Source organism: Cavia porcellus, unplaced genomic scaffold, assembly GCF_034190915.1.
Source record: "Cavia porcellus strain 051 isolate PalLab524CR breed Dunkin Hartley unplaced genomic scaffold, mCavPor4.1 scaffold_25, whole genome shotgun sequence".
NCBI classification, from domain to species: Eukaryota; Metazoa; Chordata; class Mammalia; order Rodentia; family Caviidae; genus Cavia; species Cavia porcellus.
The window spans coordinates 15,592,260-15,601,051 of NW_026947508.1; the positions used below are offsets into that span (position 1 = coordinate 15,592,260).

An 8,792-nucleotide genomic window follows, 5' to 3' on the forward strand; every position below is an offset into this window, starting at 1 on the left:
GGATGGGAGAACGGGAAAATGAGAAATAACATGTATCACATACAAATTACCTGTACATTTTAATTTTTTGGTACCAGGGATCGAACTCATAAGCTTGCGCTTGCCAGGCAGGCGCTCATGCCACTGAGCTAAATCCCTGGCCCACAAATTCCCTGTACTGTATGCTATCATTTTATGTATCTAAAATGTACCAATAAAATAAAGTTTAAAAAACTTTGTATTCAGTAATTACTCAAAACAGGTTAAAAAAGGAATGAAGGACAAAGGAAGCTACTCAATGTCTTTCGTGATTAAACCCCTGGCCCATAAAGATCATTTGCATAAGGACAAGAATAATAATTTAAACTTCACCAAATAAAAAAATATGTCTAACTAGGGATTTAGCTCACTAACCAGGGACTTAGTGCTTGCCAGGCAGGTGTTAGCGCCTGCCTGGCAAGCACAAAGTTGTGAGTTTGATTCCTGGTACCAAAAAAAAAATGTATGTCTAGGTTGCAATAACTATGAAGTTGGTCAACCAATCCGATTGACTGCATCCACCAAAAACTAATCAACCAACCCAGAAAATAACCAAAAAACACTAGACCCCTTCAAAAAAGAATAAGAAGATGCTGACATCTTCCTGCTTAAAATTTCCCAATACCACCTACTCATTAACCTCAACACAAACCATGTGGCTCTTGCAATGTGCTGTTTACTCCTGCTTCAGGATGTTTGTACCCACTGTTTTCCTAAACTGAAACACTTTTTAAACCTAAACCCAATCAGGTTTCTACGCAGCATTATCCCTCTCAGGTTTCCCATCTTTCTTATGTTTAAGGTTTCTTTATACCACTTAACACCATCCACAGTTATTTAATGCATGTGGCTGTCTTTCCAAATGAAAACACTCCATGGACTACAATTTCACCAACAGTGTCCAACACATAGTGTGATACGTAACTGGAAAAATTAGTTGAATAAACAATATCTAGTCGTTTCATTATTATATTTACTTCTTATGAAGAGGTAAAAAATAAAAGTCCAGTTATTTGGACTTAAAAAATAAAGTCCAGTTATTTGGGATATTCAGAAGCATTTGCTTAGCTGGGTGTGGTGGCATACCTGTAACCCCAGCACTCAGGAAGCTGAGGTGGGAGAACTGTTGTAGAGTTCAAGGCCAGTCTGAACTGTATAGTGAAACCCTGTCTCAAAAAAGGCCACTTGTCTTCTTACTCAGTAAAAGGGCATACAATGTTAAAGCTTCAATCTGTAAGACTTTATGATAGGTGACTCAATGGGTTATTTGATAAATGCACATTCATTACAAAGCTAATATAACTATACGAACAGTTAATTAACTAGTCCATAACATTACATGTACCTATTAACTACTTTTTTAAGTTGCAATGCTTGGTCTCTCGCAGGGTCTTTCTTTGAAACAAGATCTGCCTGTGTAGTCTAGGCTGGCCTTGAACTCAGTTTTTTTTGTTTCTTTTTTTTGGACAGTCTCACTACGCACCCAGATTAGCCTCCAACTCAGGCAGGCAGCCTCCTGCCTTAGCCTCTTGAGTGCTGGGATTACATATGTTTATTGCACCATGCACAGCTCTCACAGGGAATTAATCTGGCTGGTTCCTTGCTGCATAGGTGCTGCCTGAGAACGTATCAGCAATAGAACAGGCATTCAACACATAGCAGTACTTGTTGAAGAATGAACATATAAAATCTATGTTTTTTCACCTAGGTTTTCATATATGCCCAAAATAAAAATTTTGTTTTAATTTAATGCGAAATTGACAATTCCAGGACTTGCTTTTGTCAAAGTAAATGCCTAGGTTATCTTAATGCAGGTAATAAAGGACTCAATAAAAAGTTCAAAACTTCATTTTGATTCCATCTACATTAAGAAAACGAACAGAAAATTGTTTAACAATGTATTTGTTTATTGATTTGCTCAACAATCATGTTAAGGGAAGTAGTTTTATTCCACATTTACCATAAAACTTATGTAACACATGAGTTCTAAAGCTACGAATGTCACTAACGGTGAGCTAACTCAAACTGCTCCAAGCTAGTTTCTTACTACACTCAGAAACACTACTGCGTCATGTAATGAAACCTATGACTGTAATTTGACTGTTAGCATTTTTTTTTCATTTTACACTTCTGTAAATCACTATGTACTAATGTCTTTCTGCAGACTTTAATGACACGTGGTCCTTCCTCTCAAGATAATCACATTCTGCTTAGAGTTAAGGCGTTCCTTTTTATGTGAAAAGTTCAGTATACGTACTTCCTCCACAAACTTCTGATTCTCAATGTTTCATAAGCTAGTAAAAGCCCAAAAACCCCTGTAAAATGTTCCATCTGCTTTGCGATTAATTAAAAACTTTTTAAAGGAGCAGTCAAAATTTAAAAGCTAGTAAATTTTATGCCTATGCCAGTTTAAACAAACTTAAAGTATCTTTCAAAATGACATTAGTCGTGTATAATTTCACTGACTGCTTGGAAGATGTCATATGAGTTCCCAGCCGTTATTTCCAAGTGGACCTTCTGTTTTCAAAACAGTCAGGAAGCACAATAAACCACGGGAGAGAAAACTTACAGAAAAATGGGCAATACAGTCCATCCCGTCCCGTCCTCGGTGGAGGAGACAATTCTACCTCAAAAACTTGAGTACCCCCGAGAACAGTGGTCAAGTGGGGATCGACTCAGATCTGGGACTCTCAGTTCACCACTCCTGCCTGCATCTCATCGCATCGGCGTACAACGACAAGCCTATCTCTTGGCGACCCACTGAAGCGATCCTTGAATTCAAACCTCGCCGCCTAGGGTGCAGCCGTAACAACTTCTAGATGTCAGCAGAAGCCCAAAGCGCAAAGCCGCCATGACCGCACAGCGAAGCCGAGCGCGCCCACAGAAGGCAGACGAGCGCGGAGAAGACAGCGGAGACAAAGACGCTAGGCACCAAGCGGTAGCGCTGCAGGGCCTCAGTGGCGAACGCGCAACGCGGGGAAGAGCAGGCAGGGACCAGCTTAAGGACTTTAGGGCGACCGACGCTGAGCAGCCTCCGCCTGGTGATAACACCAGGCTCTGCCCGGCAGGAACGCTGGCCTCGGGCCCGCACACTGACCCACGGGAGCTCCGTAATGGCGGCGACGGCAGCGTTGGCGACGGCAAGGGCGGAGAACACGGGGGGCGGAACCGCCGCAGCCAGTCACCGCTGCCGGCATCTTTCGAACCAGCCCGAAGACCACAGAGAAAGTGGGGTGAGGGGAGGGCGCGGCGGCCTCCGCGCAGGCGCGACCCCGCAGCCAAAACCCCGCAGCCAATCAGAGACTGCAGCGCACACTAGCGCACGCGCGCTGGGACGCAGGGGGGACGCAGGCCGGACGCAGGCCAGGGAAGCGCTACCCCTCCTCCCCCAAGTCCAAACAAAACAAGGGCGGGAGCGCGCTGCAGGGCCCCAGAGGAGACGTCCCTGAGAGGGGCAGGGGGTTAGGTCGCTGGGAAATGAGGGGACGGAGCGGCCGCTGCAGGCAAACAAAAGGCGCCACCTCCTGGGACCCAAACGCCCCGCCCCCTCCCCTGAGGAAGCAGCGTCGGCGCCCAGGGCGAGCGGCCTCCGCCACCCGCTTTGGGGTCCCGCAAGTCCGCGCTCACGCCTTGCCCGCTTGTTCCGTCCTGCGTTACCTTTGCGCTCCCCCTTCGTTGTACCCGCGCCCCCTAAGACCTCTCGGCACCGCTCCCACCGCTGCTGTCGTCTCCACCACCGCTGTCCTCCAGGCCCAGCCGCCGAGCTCTGGCCGCCCCACCCCCCTGCCCGCGGCTCCGCGCGCGCGCTCCCGTGCCGGCCCCGCCCCCCGCGCCGTGGGGGCGCGCGGACGTGCGTCTCCGGCCGGGCGCGCGGGGGCGCGAGAGGACGCTCCGGGGCGACGGGCGGGGTGGCAAGGGGTTTCTGGGTGCGGATTCCAGGACTCCCGGCTGAAGGTACCGGGTGAACTTCCCGGTGCGGTGTCGGCGTCCTCCGAGGGGCGCGCTTTCCACTTTTTTCTCTGCCCTCCAGTCCGAGGGCTTCATCGATTTTCGTTTTGGGGGGGTCCATCTGCCTTAAAGGGGGACTGGCATTTCCCGCATCTCGTTTTTAGCTATGGCGCCGAAACAAAGAATCCTTCCCGGAAGACCTTGCAATTGGGAAGCCTGAGCGCGGAGATCTCACTGTCTCTCATTCGTCCCCTTAACGAGAACGACGGCTTGGGTGGGGTAGACTTAGGATCAAGGACTGAAAAGTTGACATTAACATAACGGTCTCAACCCCTCTCCCAACCAAAACTGTCCACTACTTTATTATAATAGGCAGCTGAGTTAGTTAGAAATGTTATAGGCAGGCAGACAGCCCTCAAAGGAGCCAGAGCAGAAGTTCAGATACCTTGCACCCTTGGAAGAGACAATCATCTCCTGCTGTGGGCCAAATCTCAAGACAAAAAGCAAAGCAAATACAACCACAGCCTAAGGATCCACAGTCCAAATACTTCTCTGTTACCCTGAGGAAGCCAGGAGTCAGCATCCTACCCCTCTACAGGAAGAGTCACTGCTAAGCTTTCTGCTTACTATGTGACTTTCTCCCCCATTTGCTCCTAATTTAATCAATTTTGCCTGAGCAATTAATCTTGTTTGACCATAGTTCTGTCCCGCCTCATGTTCACCTTGCAAATTCCCATTTTTCCCCACCTTTGACCCATTTAACCTTATGATCTTACCCTATAAAAGTCCCTAGAGAAGATAGTCCTTGGCAACCTGCTTGGGACCCCTTCTGTCTCTCAGAAGCTAGCTTTCTCTCAATAAATATATTTTGTTCTTAATGTCCGTTGTCCCTAAAATTCATTCTTCAGTTTCAGAGAACACGAACTCATACTGGACATAGTAGGTTGGGAGTTTCATGCCCCTAAATTAGTGACAGTTTTGTTGTGGTGCTGGAGATTGAAGCCAGGGCCTTGTGCATGCTAGGCAAGTGGTCTACCAGTGAGGGACACCTCCAGCCCAACTGCAGTAGTTTTAATTCTAGTTAGTCTAGTTAGTAGTTAATTCTAGTTAGTAGTTTTAATTCTAGCAGTCAACTTTGAAACTTTTGTTTAAACTCTCAGAAATTCTGAATTCTTAAATACATGCGCAGTCTATGGCCACACGAACCTGAATGCACCCAATCTTGGCCATGCTGGTGCGTGCCTGTAATCCCAGAACTCTGGGAGGCTAAAGCAGGAGGATCTCAAGTTTGAACTTGGCGGGGATAACTTAGTGAGACCAGGCCTTGACATAAAAAATAATCAGGCAGGGCTAGGGGTTTAGCTCAGCGGCATAAGCACCTGCCTTGCAAGCAGGCGGTCATGAGTTCGATCCCCCGTACCAATAAAAAAAAATGAAAAAGACAAAAAAAAAAAAAAAAAAAAAAATCAGGCTTAGGAGGATGTACCTTACTTCAAAGGCCCTAGATTCAATCCCCATTACTGCAAGTATTTAAAAAACTTTCAAAATTAATTTTATTGGTACACGTATGATATGTTTAATGATCACATTCATCATCAGGAATTTCTACCTACATATAATGTATCTTGATTCTTTTTTTGTTTTGTCTTTTTCGTTTTTATCAGTACCTGGGATCGAACTCACCACCGCACACTTGCAAGGCAGGCACTTTGTATCTTGATTCTTTTTCTCCCCATTTTTGTCCTCTCCAACTTTTTTCTCCCCTCCTTATTTACAAAAGCTTTATTTCCATTTTTTCCTTCTATTCTTTTTTTCCCCTTTTCCCTACTTTCCCTTCTCTTGCCTCCCCTTGTACTATAGCACTATAAAACTGGTCTGCTTAGCATAATTGCCGCCATGTTGAATTGTGACTAGACTTTGTGGTGAGAGACTTGCTGAAACTAGGTTGTACTAAAACTAGGTCTTTGAGTAAACAACTGTCCTGAAAACTGCCCTGGAAACTGAGGTAAACATGTTCCAGAGGGTCAAACTGTGAATAAATAAACAAATAAATGACCACCTGTTTCTTGTGAAATTTTACCAGCCCCCCCCCACCCGTGCTAAAAAGCCTTAAATAGCAATGCAAGCTTCACTTCAGGGCCAGCTGGTTGGAGCATACCCATTGTTAGTGGACGCTGCTGCTGGTCATCGAGCTTGATTATTAATAAACATTGATTAATACTCAATTTGGCCTGTTTAACCTGAGTCTCACTTGTGAAACCACCACAAGTGGTCCCCTTCCCATTTGAACATTTTCTTCCTACTTGCCAATATCTTTCATCTGTTTTGGTCCTAATTAACCCTTTGGGTTCCCAACACAAGAAAAAAAGTATTTAAACACGTGTGCCTGTTGAATGCAGATGTCTTGTGCTCTGGGTCAATGATTTGGGGAGGATAATGTGCAGTGTATGCACCATTGTTGCCTCCTGACTGACATGTTTTGAAATTTTGTGCTTTTCTTTTTTCTTTTTATGCTTGAAATAAAATGGATTCGGAAAAAAAATAAAATGGAATTGGAAAAATAATTAAACCCGTGTCCGATTTATTTCAGTTAAAAAGTATGGTCTCAAGGTGCATATATTTACCTAAAAAATGTCTCAAGTTTATCATTCTTTATGGCAGGGTAGTATTCTATTTATATATAAATGTCACATTTTTTTTTTTGTACCAGGGATTGAACTCATGACCTCCTGCTTGCCAGGCAGGTGCTTATGCTGCTGAGTTAAATCCCTGGCTTAAATGCCACATTTTATTTATCCATTAATCCATTGATGGGCACATGGGCTGCTTGCAAGTTAGCTATTTTAATTTCTGCTGCTATAAACATTGGTATGGGTGTATCACTATGGCAAGATGGTTTGAATTCTTTTTGGAAAATACCAAACAGCAAAACAGATGGGTCAAATGGAACCTCTAGTTTTAGGGTTTTTTAGTAATCTCCGCACTGGTTTCCACAGTGGTTTTTCCAGTTTACACTCCCACAAACAGTGGAGAAAGGTTACTTTTTCATCACAACCTTGGCAGCATTTGTTACTGGTTGATTTCTTAAAATGAAATGGAATCTCAGTATTGTTTTAATTTGTGTTTCTTGAATAACAGTGATAATGAGCATTTTTTAATGTATTTGCTGTTTGTACTTTGTCTGAGAAATGTGTATTCATTTCAGATGCCCATTTTTGGGTTGGGAGATCTTTTTTGTTTTTGAGTTCTTTATGTATTCTAAATATTAGCCCTTTGTCTTAGAAATAACTGTTAATCTTTTCCCCCATTCTGTGGGTTGTTTCTTCACTCTTTTAGTGGTTTATTTTGCTTAGCAAAACCTTTTTAATTGGATACAATCCCAGTTGTTGATTAATATTTCCTGTACGATCAATGTTTTCTTCAAAGTCTTTGTCTACGACTATGTCTTCAAGAGTATTGCCTATTCCATCTTCAAGCAGATTGTTTTATATTTAGATCTTTGATCTAGTTCTATTTTAGTTTCAGGTATAGTGAGAGATATGAGTCTAGGTTCAATATTTAGCATGAGGAAAGTCAATTTTCCCAGTTATTGAAGAGGTTATCTCTTCCAGTGAAGGTATTTGGTCCTTTTGTCAAAGAGTGTAAGTTTGGCCCTTTTGTCAAAGAGTGTGTTTAAAGTAGTTTCTGCATTTTCTATTTTATTCCATTGATCCTTGGTTTTTCTTTTTTTTTTTAGCCACTACCATGCTGCTGTAATCGCAGTAGATTTATAGTATAACTTCACATCAGGGATTGTGATGCCCTTTGCCTTTGTTACCCAGAAGAGCTTTTACTCTTTTTTTTTTTTTTTGGTCTTTTTTCCTTTTTATCGGTACCGGGGATCGAACTCACGACTGCCTGCTTGCAAGGCAGGCGCTTACACCGCTGAGCTAAATCCCCAGCCCCCAGAAAAGCTTTTGACATTCTAGGTCTCTTCTATTTCCAAATGAATTTTAGGATTGTTTTATCTAATGATGTATGCTATTGGTATTTTAATTGGGATTGCCTTAAATCAGTGTAACCGTTTTAGAAGTATAGCCATTTTCATTATATTGGTCTTGCCTATCCAAGAATAGGAAATACCTTTCCATTTTCTGATATCCTCTTTGATCTCCTTCTCCAACATATGGTAGTTTTCAATGTATAGGGCTTTACTTCCTTTTTACTTACTGAATATTTTATTTTTCTTGATACTACTGTGAAACCTATGGTCTCCGTTTCTCTCTCAGGGAGTTTGTTGTTCATATATAAGAATGCTACTAATTTTTGAGTGTTGAGTTTATATCCTTCTATTCTGCTGAATGTGGCTATTAATTCTAGGAGTCATTGAGTGGAGCTTTTGGGGTCTTATACATGGAATATCATGTCATCTGTAAATAATATAACTTTTTCCTTTCATATTATTATTCCTTTTTATTTCTTACTCTTGTCCAATTTCTCTGGCTAATGTTTCCAGAACTATATTGAATAGGGTTGGTGATGGTGGGAATCCTTGCCTTGTTCCTTAAAGTGAAAGCTTTAAGTTTTTGTCTTTTTTTTTAGACTACTCAAGTGCAGTAGTGAGAAGGGGGGAAAGAGTAGAACAAGGAGTTCAGACTGTACTGACTGTGAACAATCAATTGAGATAACTCACTATCTTCGGACCAGCCAAAAGCTTTTAAGTTTTTGATCAGTAGTATGATGTAGTAGTTGGTTTGTCATAGATGACTTCTTGGATTGAGATAAAGATCTATTCCAATTCCTGGTAGGGTTTTTTGTTTTGTTTATCATGAGTGAATGTTGGACTT

At 42.8% G+C, this 8,792-nt stretch overlaps 1 protein-coding gene across 8 annotated transcripts in view; it reads right to left on the reverse strand.

Moving 5' to 3' along the window:
• Positions 1-3,812, reverse strand: part of Hp1bp3 (heterochromatin protein 1 binding protein 3) — a 37,766-nt gene extending 33,954 nt beyond the window's left edge. For 5 of the 8 annotated variants that reach the window (XM_063235697.1, XM_063235695.1, XM_063235696.1 and 2 more), the window contains exon 1: positions 3,676-3,812. The gene's annotated coding sequence lies outside the window, so the exon portion shown is untranslated. Of the gene's footprint in view, positions 1-2,587; positions 2,784-3,115; positions 3,251-3,675 lie in introns of those variants that run through there. The other 3 variants (XM_063235700.1, XM_063235693.1, XM_063235694.1) reach the window with 3 other exon arrangements.
• Between the last annotated feature and the right edge of the window lie 4,980 nt (positions 3,813-8,792).